Below are 14227 nucleotides of genomic sequence, written 5' to 3' on the forward strand. Positions count from 1 at the left end.
ATGTCGGTCTCTCTCCCTCAGGTCCCAGGAAAAACTTAGGCGCCTTTCGTGTTGTGTTTACCTCTTTCTTTTTGTTTTACGTTGCCTTTTTAATCTTTTTCTTTCCAGCTTTAAAAAAAAAAAAAAAGGAAACTCTCTTTTTTCTTAGTTTTTGTCCCCTGGTAAGTTTCCTTTCATTTCCGTTTCGGCCTTCTTTGGCCGCACGTCCGTGGTACTCCTTTTTTGTGCCCTTGGTTGGTACAATCGAGCCATTTGATTTCGCCGCTGCAATTTTTCTGCTGATGTCATCAAAGCCTCCCAGCAGCTTTAAGAAGAGTGCTCGGTGCCAGCGGTCATTCTTTGGCACTGACCCGCACTCCTGGTGCATCCAGTGCCTTGGGCCAGACCATCGCCCAGACGCTTGCAAGTTGTGTCTGTTTGGAAAAACGGGCACAGGCGTCGCGAAGAGCTCTTCGGGACTGTCTTTTCGGAGCTCCAACTGATTCCTTGGCGTCAACATCGGTACTGAGGTCGGCGGCGTCAATATCAGCACTAGGGATGGCATCGACATCAGGAGTGCAGGTAATGGCTGTCTGAACTTCACCTTTAGCTGAGCCGTCGAGTGGGTCTCCACCTGTCTCGAAGGCTCCTGCTTTGCAGGCCCACCGGGACTGACCGATGTCAGACCCGACCCCGAGGAGGCGTGTGGATTCCACATCCTCCGAGGAGTACCGGTGACGTGCTTCGAGCAAAGGCGAAGAAGCATCGGCACCGATCTCCTTCGAGACACAGTACCGGGAGCTCTGGGGCGTCGAAGGATTCGGCACCCGGAAAGTGTCGACACCGGGAGGAGCACTCACCCTCCATATAAGAGGTGTTGGTGCGTCGATCTTCGGACAGCCCGGTACTGCCTCCCAGGCCTTCACAGATTCTGACTTCAACTCCGGTACCGGCCCCACAGCCTTCCTCGACAGCGACTCTGGAGGAGAGCATTCGAGCCATTCTTCCAGGCCTTCTGGAAGGGCTGCTGCATCAGTCTGCTCCGGTACCGGGGGTGCTTGCGCCCTCGGTACCATCAATGGAAGCGGCAGCTGGCTCCGTGCTTGTGGTGAGGTCCCCAACACCGGTACCGCTTGCGGCATTGGCCTCGGCTGCCACCCAGGTCGACTCCCCGTCGTCGTTGGAGGGAGCTTCATCGCCACCGGCATGGGAGTCAACTTCTCGTCATCGCCATAGGGGACATGGTTCCTTGGCGTCGAGACGGGCCCGGTTTCGGACTGCAGTTTGAGAATTCTTGTCCGATACTGAGGAGGATGCTCATTTGTCCGGGAAATGTCTGTGGGCATTCCCTTCCCGGTGGTTACTGAGGATGAGCCCAGGACTGAGATGCTCGAGGTCCTTGATTATCCTTCGCCATCTAAGGAATCATCCACTGCCCCTCTGCATAATGTCCTTAAGGAGACATTGCTGAGGAATTGGATGAAACCGTTATCTAATCTGACCTGGATAATCAGACCCAGCAGCGGCTTGCGGATGTTCCTTGCTGGGGGGATAATATTTTGGTGAGAAGGTCGAGCAGGTAGTAGAGCAGCTCCATCAGCGGGAAACCGCCCTCGACAAACTCTCCCACCGGGCGCCTTCAGCATCTACCTCAACAGGTAGACGTTTTTTCAGGGGAAGGAGGAGTGCTCCCTATGCTTACAATAGGCGTAGGTACAATCCACCTTCTCGACAGCCTTCTCAGGCTGAACCCCAGCGCGCTCGTTCGAGTCAACAGTGTGCGCCCAGACAGGCCCCTGCAGCTCCCCAGCAAAAGCAAGGGATGGGCTTTTGACTGGCTCCAGTTGAGCATAGCCGCTATAAAAGTACCTGTGCCGGACGATCTGCCGGTCGGGGGAGGTTAAAATATTTTCACCAAAGGTGGCCTCTCATAACCTCCGACCGGTGGGTTCTTCAAATAGTCCAGTTAGGGTACTCCCTCAATTTGATCTCCAGACCTCCAAATTGTCCACCGGGAGCTCAGTCCTTCAGCTTCCAGCACAGGTATTTGCAGAGGAACTCTCTGCCCTTCTCAGCGCCAATGCGGTCGAGCCCGTTCCACCGGGGCAAGAAGGGCTGGGATTCTATTCCAGGTACTTTCTTGTGCAAAAGAAAACAGGGGGGGATGCGTACCATCCTAGACCTAAGGGCCCTGAACAAATATCTGGTCTGATAAGATATAATACCGCCAGAGACCCCCACTGGAATGGTGGAGAGCTGAAGGAGGCTGAACCTTAAAGCTCAGGCCATATAGAAACCCTGGTAAAGTCAACAATGTTATGGCTTGTACGACTAGGAGCTTGCTGGAAAAGCATGGCCTAGTTTTTGGCCAAGATTATGGCCTAAATAAGCTAAATTAGAAAAGTTAGGTCAAGAAAATATGAAACAAAATGGAGATCAGAAAACAAAATGGAAACTAAAGTGTCAGTTACAAAGTGGATTTTCCCCAATTTCCCCATTTAAGTTAGAAAAGGCTTGTTTTTCTGAAGTATCTGCAGGTGCGAGGAAATAGTTGAGAAATAAGGGGTGGCAACTTTCCAGTTGAAATAAACAAGTCTAACATAGAAGTAAATGGGTCCCATTAGTTTGAATGGGAATAGGAAAGTATAAAAGACAGGGGATTTTGGGCATGTCAGAGAAGACCTTTCGAAGTGCTAGAGGAGATGCTGCCCGACTGTCCACCCATCTGCTTGTATACCTGATTCTGCTGTATTATTGTGATAAGCTATAATAAAGCTGATTATTCATGCAACCTGTTCCCTCACTCTTTCCTATAGAATATTTAGAAACTTAGTTAAACTCTTGGGGTAAAAATGGTAAGTAAGATAATACCTGATCACACATATATTTATTTTATTTATTTATTTACTTATTGCATTTGTATCCCACATTTTCCCACCTTTTTGCGGGCTCAGTGTGGCTTACAATACATTATGAATGATGGAAATACAGTTTGTTACAATTCGGTTATGGATTACATTGTGAAGAGTTATACGAGACAAAATCAAAGTATCGTTAAGGAATATATCAATGGAAAAGGACATTGAAACACTGGAAGGAAAACAACGGGAAACTAGAGGGTCTGAGGACAATATATAGTATATAATAACGAAAAACATATGGTATTCTGTGATTAAAGGTATGAGTGGTGAAATTTCAGGATTGAGAATTCATAAGTGGATGTATTGTTGTATAACTGAACTGTGAGTGTGGATTTTATATGTTTTGGTTCTTTCCGTAGATTTTATCAAAAAGATGTGTTTTCAGTAATTTGCGGAAGTTGGTTTGTTCGTAGATCGTTTTCAGGTTGCGCGGAAGTGTGTTCCAGTACTGCGTGCTCATGTAGGAAAAGGTTGACGCGTGTAGCACCTTGTATTTCAGGCCCTTGCAGTTAGGGAAGTGGAGGTTGAGGAAGGTTCGGGATGATCTTTTAGCGTTTCTGGGTGGTAAGTCGATTAACTCAGACATGTAGGCTGGGGCTTCGCCGTGAATGATTTTGTGGACTAGTGTGCATACTTTAAAAGTAATGCTTTCCTTAAGTGGGAGCCAATGTAGCTTCTCTCGTAAGGGTTTTGAACTTTCATATTTTGGTTTTCCGAAGATGAGTCTGGCTGCTGTATTCTGGGCTGTTTGAACTTTCCTCAGGATTTGCTCTTTGCAGCCTGCGTACAGCGAGTTGCAGTAATCCAGATGGCTGAGTACGAGGGATTGCACTAGGCTGCGAAAAACGGATCTTGGGAAGAATGATCTTATTCTTTTCAGTTTCCACATGCAGTAGAACATTTTTTTGGTTGTGTTGTTTGCATGGGTTTCGAGCGTTAGGTGGCGATCGATAGTAACTCCGAGGATTTTTAACGTTTCTGAGATTGGAAGGTTTAGTTTTGGTGTATTTATAGCGGCAAATTCCTTCGTGTTGTATTGGGAAGTGAGTATCAGGCATTGAGTCTTTTCTGCATTCAGTTTCAGACGAAATGCATCTGCCCAGGTGTTCATGATGTGTAGGCTTTGGTTAATTTCATTGAAGATTTCTTTGATGTCTTGTTTGAAAGGGATGTATATTGTTACTTCATCGGCGTATATATATGGGTTGAGGTTATGGTTTGATAGGATTTTTGCCAAGGGGATCATCATTAGGTTGAAGATGGTTGGTGAGAGAGGTGATCCTTGCGGTACTCCACATTCAGGTGTCCATGCGGCAGACGTGGTTGAATTTGATGTGACTTGGTATGAACGCTTGGTTAGGAACCCTTTGAACCAGTTTAGGACATTTCCTCCAATGCCAAAATATTCAAGTATGTGTAATAGGATTCCGTGGTCAACCATATCGAAGGCACTTGACATGTCAAATTGTAGGAGGAGTATATTGTTACCGGTTGCAATCATTTGTTTAAATTTAGTCATGAGGGTAATTAATACTGTTTCTGTGCTGTGATTTGATCGGAATACCAGTTGGAAGTCAGATAAGCACAGACACCACATAGATGACAGCCTTCAGGGGAACCTCCCTGGTGGATGGCTAGTTTGCCATCCTACCACAGAGGGTCTTCATGGGTCCATCCAACCCTAATTAAAAACATTGGTGACCCGGACTGCTGATGTTTCAGACACTTGTGGCGCGCATTATTTGGCCGCAGAGGGGATATATTCCCATATTTTGCTGCCAAATTCTGCACTCTCTCTCTTTCTTTCTCTGTTCCGCTCTCTTTCTCTCTCCTCTTTTCTTCTTTCTCTCTCCTCTTTTCTTCTTTCTCTAACTCATCTTTGCCGTCCTTCTCTCTGTTCTTTTCTTTAGGACCCCATGTCTATTATTCTTTTTGGCTGTCTTCTCCGCTGGGACATCTCTTCCCATTCAATTTCCCATGGTTTATTTTTCTTATCTTTTCTAGACTTTCACCTACAACGTCTTCCTTTTTCTTTGTCTATTCTTGCTGCTTATAGACTTTGGTGAGTTATCCCGCCCTCCGCTGTCTCTACTTTTCCTATCTTGTCTGCATGCATCATGCGGCTTTCTAAATTAGGGCGTTTCCCCATGTACTGTCTTTCTCTCCCTCTTTCTTCCGCTACTCAGTGACTGTGGGCTTTATGGGGATTCTCTTAGCCTAGATATTACCTTGCTTTCTTGGTCTGCGGTTCTTTAAGCTAAACTCTTTTCTTTCTTATGTTTCTCTACTAACGCCTTCATTTCTCTGGACTGGCCTATACCCTGGTGAAAAGTGCCCACTTGAGGGGTACTGGGAACTGGTATTCAGTCCGCCCTTTTCAAACCCCTTCTCCTGTCAATTTTCTACCTGAACTACTTGTCCTGGTATTCTGCCCTCTTTCTCTTTACACATCTCTTTCTAACTTTGCTGCTTTTTTTATCTGCTGTTCTTATCACTTCTGTTTCTGTGCTTTGATGAAGTCGAGGAAATTTGGGCGTGCCCCACTTCCTCTTCCTTATGGCACCTTGCTTTTCAGTTCTGGGCGTTTCCTTCTTTTTCCCTCCGCTTATTGTATGGTTCTCAAATTGTGTTTTGTGAGTGTTAACCATGTTGTGATCTCTTCCTGAAATGGATCTGGTTCTGCTGTCAGTAAAAATGCCTGTCGGTGAGTTAAACACTCCCTTGCTGTTAACCAATTCTTGCCCAAGGGCACCACTGTTCTATATATATCAATTTTCACTCCCTTTTAACCATCTTCTTCTATATTCACCCCTAAACTTCCCACCTCTACCAGGGGGGGGGGGGTCCCTTTGGCGTTCAGCTGTATGTTTCTAAGCAGCGGTCTAATGCGCAGCTGTCTGGCTGTAACCTGCTGAAACGTATGGTTTTTTGCTGTCCTCACCTTCCAACTACATATATTGCTGCCTCTACCGACTGAAATTTGTTTTTACTGTTGCGGCATTACCAGAGCTACCTGTCTATGTTAAATCCTGCTTGTCTCCTTGCCTATATACATCACCCCTTGGTCAGCGCTTAACCCGGTGATCCGCCTCGTGCGTCGAAACTGGCAGCTAACTATCTACTCTTATAATCTTCTTATACTATCATCCATTTTCACCTCTGATACTTTCAGATTTGTTGATCCCTGACAGCGGTCTTGATGCTGTGGTTTCCTTCCACTAACGCTGACTAAGATCCAGATCTTGTTCTTTGTATGGTCTGTGCACTTTTTGGGTGTCACTGGATCACTCCCCGACCAGAGTATTAGTCGGTTGGCTGAAGAGCAAGCCGAACTTTCTCTAGTCCAGGAAAGGCGGATTTAGGTTTGGTGTGAACATTCTGGAAGTGCGTGATTGTGATCTGAGTGTGGACTCCGTGGTACTGCATTTCCTGTCCGGGCGACCACGACAGGTCAGGAAGCGGAGAAAGCGACCGTTGTTTGTCTATAACCTACTGTGTCTGAACATGGGGACCCCTTACCCCTGTTCCCAACAATTTCCCTACCTGGTGTTTGTGTGTTATAGGGACCATGGGTTTTAGGAATGACTATGGTGTGGATTTATCATGTGACACCCGAAACTGTCTGTACCTAGTGTTGACTTTACACTGTTTACTGCCCTGATAACCTTTTTCCTTTGACCTTACTTCTCTTGTAATCCTATCCCACACCCTTCCCAGCCTCTTGCTATGTCATTTTATACCCTGTCAGGCTTTAAAGGACTTCTCCCTCCCTTTTGGCTTCCTATGTGTTTTCTGCTATCTTTGGGCTATATCTGCCCCCCCCCCCCTCCTCCCTTTCGTTAGGTTTTTTTTTCCTTCCTGTTTCAGTGAACAGGCTGCCAGCCTGCACTTCTGAGGTTACGCATATTTCTGCCACTGCTTTAAAAATTTTCTACTGAGTAATGTTCATTTCTTTGTTTTTTTCTCTAAAAAAAGACCCGGATAACTCACTGCCTGCACACTCTTTCCTCCCTCATAGTGTAATTAATTTGTACTGTCTAAAATGGCCCTATGTCGGCTCTAAAACAGTCCCTCAGCCTTCTTATTTATACTACGTCACTGTTTCCTGCTCTCTGCTAAGCTAGCTGAGGGTGTGCAGGAACTAGCTGACAGCTCTTAAAAATGTTTTAGGGTTTTTTTTCTTGCTTTGGGTCTTTCTCTCTCTCTCTCTCTCTCTCTCTCTCTCTCTCTCTCTCTCTTTCTTTCTTTCCCTCTCCCCTTCACCTAGGTTATTAACCCCTAGTAAAGTTACTTTCCTTTGTATGTCTGCCACCTCCTAGCCCTGGAATAACTGCATCTGTAAATCATCTTTACTATCTGCACCATGAGACTTATTTCCACATTCTTAGTAATGGCCAACGCCCCTAATCTCGGCCATTTCCTACTTCTGTTACTGGGACGGTGTCCAAATTACTCGTAGTTTCCCGCCCGTTGTACTAGGCACTTTAATTCTTGTTTTCTTTGTAATCATGTGTGTATATTTCAGCTGTGACACACTTATTTCTGTCACTCTCTCTTTTGTTCAGAAAGGCTAGGCTGTCTCTGCTTGATTTGCTACTCTTTCTAGTATGAGATACTTGCATGTACCTCCTTTGAGTGCCATGCTTTGAAATTTCTGCCTAGCATTTCCTTCCTTGCTGTGACATGGTACCTGCCCGTAGTTTCAGCCAGCTATAGAGACTGTACATAATATCAAGCCCTTGAAGGCTCTTTCTCCGGTTTAAACATTTTTCTGCTGTGCCACTTCCCTGTTAATACTGGCTACCAAGAATATGCAATTGCATGTGTCTGTGTACATGCTGTTCGGTTGCTTACATAAGTACATAAGTACATAAGTAGTGCCATACTGGGAAAGACCAAAGGTCCATCTAGCCCAGCATCCTGTCACCGACAGTGGCCAATCCAGGTCAAGGGCACCTGGCACGCTCCCCAAACGTAAAAACATTCCAGACAAGTTATACCTTATTCTTGCTCTGGATACCCTCCGTTCTGTTTCTCTCTGCTCTACCATGCTTAGTTCATAGCTCCAATCGAGATTTGACTTTATTCTCCCTCTCCTTAGTCTGGTTCCTCTTTTTGTTTATATTTCAACATAAGTTCTGTTAGAGTCACAAGCTGTCTTTGCTGCCAAATGTGTGATTTTGGTCTCTTGTTACCTCTTTCGTTCAATTTTTCAAAGCTTTTAAATTCATGTTTGACATGCCACTATATGTATTCTTAAATACTTTTCTTAGGTTGTCAATTTCCAGTCTCTATTTGTTCTAACCTGCTTTTATTACCTCATACCCTCTTGGTTTTAGTTTTCTTTACACTGGACCCCTATTTGGTACCTGCCCCATGGGCTTACTTATATTTTATCGCTTCATTCGCTTCCCCCTTCCTGAGGTATATTTTTGGGGCTCCCGATTCTACATTAACAAAAGCTTTTCATTACTGCCTTACAGAAAAGTTATTATCTTTGTTGTTAAGTTTTTGTTGTTATATGGTTATCCCTGAAACTTAAACTTATTGCCCTGCCTTCTAACTTACCGCTCTAGAACTTGGTTCTAGGTTTGGTCATAACACATTACTACTCTGGAGTGTTGTTCTAGATCACATTACTACTCTGGAACATTGTTCTAGATCACATTTTCGCTCCATAACATTATTCTAGAACACTGGTCTAGACTGCTTTCGTTCTACCGCCTGCCACAGTACATATTGTTGGAATAATGTATTGTATTTTACATGCATTGCCTGTCACCAATTTTTTCTCTGTGATTACTCTGTGACCTCTGATGTGAATTACCTAGAGAGGTCACACCTATGCAACTTCCTGTGGGTGTGATTAGGCACAGCACATGGAGCTCATGATCTCTCCTAGCTGAGGATCTATGGTGTGAGCATCCATTACCATCTAAGCACATGGAAAGAGCTGATAATCCAAATGTATAGTATTATGTTTATATAAGCCTGTCTGAATATCAATCTGACTAAAACTGTGAGTAAACAGATGTTTTGTTACTTCAACTTTAAAGTGACTCAGCAGTGAATTATTCTGGGGTGTATGTGAGAGAGATGAAGAAAAGAAATTAACATTTCTAAAGCTGAAGCTGTGTGTATAAAATCTGCTAATTATTTACTACAAATAATCCAACAAAGGGTTATGGGCCCAGCCCAGGAATTGAAAAGGAAGAGAAATATTACAAGGCAGTGAAAAAGCCACATTTTTTCTCTTGAGTTTTAAAAGAAAGATTCAGTCTGTCTCTCTCTCCCCCCCCCCCCACACACTAAACAGAAGGCAAGGCTAAGAAATGGCTGAGGGAGGAAATTCACCATTTTTCTACTCTCTCAAGGTGCCTAAATTAACTGAATTTAATTATCAGCAGTGGGAACTAAGATTCAGATGTCTCCTTCAAGCAAAGAAATTAAGTATATGTTTAGACCAAAACAGAACAGCTGAAAATATGGCTGAATGGGACAATGCAAACTATTATGTGAAGTGCATGTTTTTTGAAGCTCTCTCAGAGAAACAAGCCATATTGGTGGAGGCAAAAGATACAGCAAATTAAATTTTATATAAACTAAGAACTATGTATGCAACTACATATGCAAAACAGCAACCAATTTGGTTAGCAGAGTTAAATGAGACCAAATTAAGGGATAAAAGTAAATGTAATGATCACATTATGCATCTTATGTCTTCATTTCAAAAGTTAGAACTTTCTGGAATTCCCATGTGTGATGCATTGAGAAGAGCATTTCTTTTTACCTCACTATCAAAGGAGTTTGATGTTTTTAGGTCTGTAAATGAAGCCATTGAAGGGCAATCGTTTGAACAGGCAGCATCAAAACTGAGGCAGGAATGCATAATTAATGATTCTGAGGAGATGTGTTCTCAAAGACAGTCAGAGAGAAATGAAACAAATCTCTTGGCAAAGAACAGAGGAAGGCGGAGCTATGGGAAAACTCCACCCAAGGGCAAGCTGATTTGCTATTCATGTAGAAAGGAGGGACATGTATCTAAATGGTGTAAGGAAACACAAAACACCCCCTCTAGCTCACCTACGCCAATGGAACAAAAGAACTTTCCAAGCAGGACATGTACAAAAGACAATGATAAACATAAGAGCTTTCTAATGGTAGAAAAATCTTTGACTATGGTAAATAATAATTCAAATGAAAGTACTTGGATTTTGGATTCGGGGAGCACATGCCATTTAACCAATTGTAAAGATTTCTTTCAGGAAATGAGTCCAGAAGAAGGTATTCTTCAAACTGCAAACGCAGGGACTACTCAGATCCAAGCAAAAGGCATTGGATTCTTAAAATGCAAAGTGTCTAATGAAGTTAAAGAAATTCCTGTAAGTGATGTCTTGTATATTCCCCAAGCAGTTTGCAATATGCTTAGTGTATCTACATTAGATAAGAAGGGATTTGCGATTCATTTTGAAAACAGTAAGTGCACAATCTCTAAAAATGATGAAGTGTATGCTGAAGCTTTTATGCATAATGATGTTTATAAACTGAGCATTTCAGGTGAAGCCTCACATCTGGCGCAAGTAAGGAAGAATGATGGTAAATGTAGTCTGGAAATCTGGCACCGCCGCCTGGGACATCGTGATTTTAAGGTGATCCAGGATCTTTACAGTAGGCAACTAGCCACAGGCATTCAGATAAGTGCAGATACTGATAAAATGGAGAAATGCATAGACTGTGTTACTCAAAAAGGTGTGAGACCCTCATTTCCTGCATACACAGGAAATAGGAGTAATAAAGTACTGGACTTAATACACAGTGACTTATGTGGACCGTTTAATATCCCATCATTGGGAAATAACAGATTTGTGCTAATATTCTTGGATGATTTCTCTAGATACTGTGTGGCCTATTTGCTGAAAGAAAAAAGTCAAGCCACAGACATGCTGAAGAAATACGTAGCCATGGTGAGCAATAAATTTGAAAGAAAACCAAAGGTTCTTCAGACCGACAATGGTGGTGAGTTCACTTCACAAAGCATGCGCACATTTCTAGAACAAGAAGGCATTCAGCATATCACAACAGTAGCTTATACACCAGAGTAAAATTCTGTTGCAGAGAGAAAATTTAGGTCACTTGTGGAAATGACCAGGTGTATGCTGTCAGATAGCAATCTCCCTAAAAGACTATGGGGGGAAGCCATTCTCACAGCAGTGTACCTACAAAACAGAATGCCAACTAAAGGCGCTGAGCGCACACCACATGAGACATGGCATGGTAGGAAGCCAAACCTGTCACACATAAGAGCATTTGGAAGTACAGCATATGCTCATGTACCAAAGCAAAGAAGGCATAAGCTGGATTCCACAACAGAAAGGGGCATTTTAGTTGGCTATGCTCCAGGACACAAAGGATATAGAATTTTGAATCTGAAAACTGGCATTGTTGGCATAAGACATGTTACATATTTTGATGAAAACAAAAGGGTTGATAAAGGCTGGATTATCCCAGATGAGCCTTATCATCCAGAATATGAAACTAGAACCATAATAGACATGCCAGTGTATATAAATGCCATACCAAGGCAGATGTCTGAAAGCAACTCATCTGTATCTAACGAGGAACAGGCAGAGGAAGCAGACACAGAAAGGATCATTGCAGGAGACAGTACAGTTGGAGAAGGGGAATCAATTGGAGAAGGACTCTCAGATTTAGAGGATGCGGAAAGGTCAGACCAACCTGTTGTCAGACGCTCATCCAGGGAAAACAAAGGTGTTCCACCCCCAAGACTGTCTTACCTAACAAAGTCAGCAGAAGCTCAAGAGCCCTTAACATGGGATGAGATTGAGAAAATGCCAGCAGAAGAAGCTGCTGAATGGCGTAAAGCTGCACAAGAAGAAATTGATGCATTGCATAAAAATAATACTTGGATTCTTACAAAATTACCTCCTGGCAAGAAAGCTATAGGATGCAAATGGGTATTCAAGTTAAAAAGGAATGCACAAGGAAAAGTGGAAAGGTATAAAGCCAGATTAGTCGCAAAGGGATATCTTCAAAAATATGGAGAAGATTTTGATGAAGTGTTTGCACCTGTAGTGAAACACACGACAATTAGAACACTTCTGAGCATTGCAGTCTCAAAAGGCATGCAAGTCAACCACATTGATGTGAAAACAGCATTTCTTCATGGAGATATAACTGAAGACTTGTACATGGAACAGCCAACAGGTTTCATAAATACAAAACAAAGACAGCTAGTGTGTAAATTAAACAAAGGTCTTTATGGATTAAAGCAAAGTGCAAAATGTTGGAATGACAAATTGCATGAAATATTGACAAATTTAGGATTTAAGCAAGGTGAAGCAGATAAATGCTTGTACACTAGGTGCAGAAATGGACAATATGCATACATTTTAGCTTTTGTTGATGATCTGCTCATTGCAAGTGAAAGTGAGCAAGAGTACAAGGACATTGTAAAATATTTAAACCTGAATGTTGAGATAAAAGAACTTGGTAATGTGTCATACTATCTTGGTATAGAAATTGAGAAACAAAATGATGGTTCTTATCTTCTAAGCCAGAAGCAGAAAATAAATGAGCTTATTGAAAGTTTAGGTATGCAAGATGCCCAAGTTGTAAGCACTCCCATGATCACTGATTTTCTGAAGGATGAAACAGTAAGAGAACCTTTACCAGATAACATCCAATATAGATCAGCCATAGGTAAGCTTTTATATCTGACTACCACATACAGGGCTGATATAGCAAATGCAGTAGGAATTTTGAGCAGAAGGGTCAGCTCACCTACCAAATCAGATTGGACTGCAGTTAAAAGGATGGTAAGGTATTTAAAGGGTACCATTGATTGTAAATTAAAGATTTCAGCCAATAGTAATCCAAAACTAATATGTTACTGTGATTCAGATTGGGCAGGGGATCATTCTGATTATAAATCCACAAGTGGATATGTGTTTATGTATGGAAATGTACAAATTTCTTGGGCCAGTCATAAACAAAGTATTGTGAGTCTGTCTTCTACAGAAGCTGAATATGTGGCCGTATCAGAAGCATGCAGAGAACTGATGTGGATTGAAAAACTTTTGCTGGATTTTGGAATAGCTGAACAGAGACCAATCCAGATAATAGAAGATAATCAGAGCTGCATCAGACTGTCACAGAATGACAAGGTTCAGTCACGCACCAAGCACATCGCAACGAAATATCACAACGTGCGAGAGCTGGCGAAAGAAGGGGTCATCAGTCTAGACTATTGTCACACCAGTGAGATGACAGCTGACATCATGACCAAACCGTTACCCAGAGAACGTTTTGAGAATCTGCGAATAAAGCTTGGACTTTGTATGAATTAATAATTGCATGACAGTTATGCATGAGAAGGGGTTTGTTGGAATAATGTATTGTATTTTACATGCATTGCCTGTCACCAATTTTTTCTCTGTGATTACTCTGTGACCTCTGATGTGAATTACCTAGAGAGGTCACACCTATGCAACTTCCTGTGGGTGTGATTAGGCACAGCACATGGAGCTCATGATCTCTCCTAGCTGAGGATCTATGGTGTGAGCATCCATTACCATCTAAGCACATGGAAAGAGCTGATAATCCAAATGTATAGTATTATGTTTATATAAGCCTGTCTGAATATCAATCTGACTAAAACTGTGAGTAAACAGATGTTTTGTTACTTCAACTTTAAAGTGACTCAGCAGTGAATTATTCTGGGGTGTATGTGAGAGAGATGAAGAAAAGAAATTAACATTTCTAAAGCTGAAGCTGTGTGTATAAAATCTGCTAATTATTTACTACAAATAATCCAACACATATTATATTATATTATATTATGTCCTCACACATGCTTGTTTGATCGCCTGATTACATGTGTTTTATATTATATCATAGATGCTTTTTGATGTAACAACGATACATTTTAATCTGTTTTCCTTGCTTATTTTGAGACAGGTTTTCAGTCACTATACAGCCTAACTAAGGAAGTATTTCTGACCCTGTTAAAAGGCATTTTGGTGTTACCTATGATTTCATTTTTTCAACATGTATTTGCTTTTATTTCATCCACTTTAGGGGTATAGCTCTAAACTACCCATATTATAATGTTTTTCTTGCCCTTTTTTGAAAACGGTATTTCTGGAAAGTTTGTGGCTATCCCATGTTACTTATATTGTGGCGTATAGAAGTTCCATGTTTTGTTTAAGGTCTGTGCTTTGTTTTTGAATAATTTCATTTTTTGTTGTTGTCACCTCTTTCTTCCTTCTTACTTCAGCACAGAGCTTGTGACGCTGCTGTAACCACTC

General features: G+C 42.3%; 1 protein-coding gene across 1 annotated transcript in view; it reads right to left on the reverse strand.

The window, feature by feature from the left end:
* The window catches only part of PRPF4 (pre-mRNA processing factor 4), a 682089-nt gene extending 674113 nt beyond the window's left edge, over positions 1-7976 (reverse strand). Inside the window, exon 1 of the mRNA XM_030206511.1 lies at positions 7901-7976. The gene's annotated coding sequence lies outside the window, so the exon portion shown is untranslated. The remainder of the gene's footprint in view (positions 1-7900) is intronic.
* Positions 7977-14227: the final 6251 nt, after the last annotated feature.

This window comes from Microcaecilia unicolor, chromosome 6 (assembly GCF_901765095.1).
Source record: "Microcaecilia unicolor chromosome 6, aMicUni1.1, whole genome shotgun sequence".
NCBI lineage: Eukaryota > Metazoa > Chordata > Amphibia > Gymnophiona > Siphonopidae > Microcaecilia > Microcaecilia unicolor.